Source organism: Otolemur garnettii, unplaced genomic scaffold (assembly GCF_000181295.1).
Source record: "Otolemur garnettii isolate 467f Iridium unplaced genomic scaffold, OtoGar3 scaffold00038, whole genome shotgun sequence".
Taxonomy (NCBI): Eukaryota; Metazoa; Chordata; class Mammalia; order Primates; family Galagidae; genus Otolemur; species Otolemur garnettii.
In genome coordinates this window covers 12,385,033-12,386,002 of record NW_003852433.1, presented here as the reverse complement: position 1 = coordinate 12,386,002, position 970 = coordinate 12,385,033, and positions in this window count along the sequence as shown.

Sequence of the window (970 nt, the reverse complement as noted above, 5' to 3'; positions counted from 1 at the left end):
AAAAAAACCACTAAATTTAACAATTGCACAATTAATTATCTGTTTTCAAGTGTGATCGTTGCAACAAAGGAGAAGTGCTAGATGCTTTGAGAGCAGAGATTAGCAACTCGGCTTAGTCAAGGAGAGGAAGGTGGGGGTAGGAATCAGTGAACGCTAACCAGAGGAAGGAACATTTGAGCTGAACATTAAGGATGGTGTGTTAAAGAAGCAAGAAGGGGGAAAGGGGTTCCCAGGTGTACAGACCTAGGCGTGGGAGAAGCACCTACACTGCTGAAAGGAAGGAAAGGTCAGAGGCACAGGAGTCCAGATGGTGATGGAGTGAGGTGAGACAACTCTACAGAGCTGGGCAGGCGACAGTGTCCCATCTCAAACTCGAGTTCAAGTATGACCTTTTCTAGCCAAAAACCCTTCAGTGGCTGTCCGTGGCCCTCACAATAAACTCCAACTTCCTTTACCATGTTCTGATTCTGCTCACCTCTCCCGCCTTAGCCCACCCCAAATTAAACTCAACCCAAATTAAACAGTTCAAGTTCTTGAAAGGAAACACTCAGATGGAAGGTCTGTAGGAACAGAAACTAAGTCTGTTGTGTCTCCTGTTGCATCGTCAGTGTCCAGGGTCCCTGGAACAATGGCAGGCATGAAAGATGAACTCAAAAATTATAAACGTACAAGGGAGGGATTTTTTTACCCACCCTTGGCATAGGGATTTCCTAACACAAAGCATTGCATGTTTAGTTATCAAAAGAAAAGAGGGAGAAAAGAAGAAGGGAGAGATAGATGGAAGAAGGGAAGAAAAGGAAGGAAGGAAGGAAGGAAGGAAGGAAGGAAGGAAGGAAGGAGACATTATATATAGGTATTGGGAAGAGGTCATGCTGTAAACCAAGGTTTCTAAATCTCTAAGTCCCATACAAAAAGACTCAGTCATCCCAAACTATTTTGAGAACCGAGTGCTTTTTTTTTTTTTTTTTTT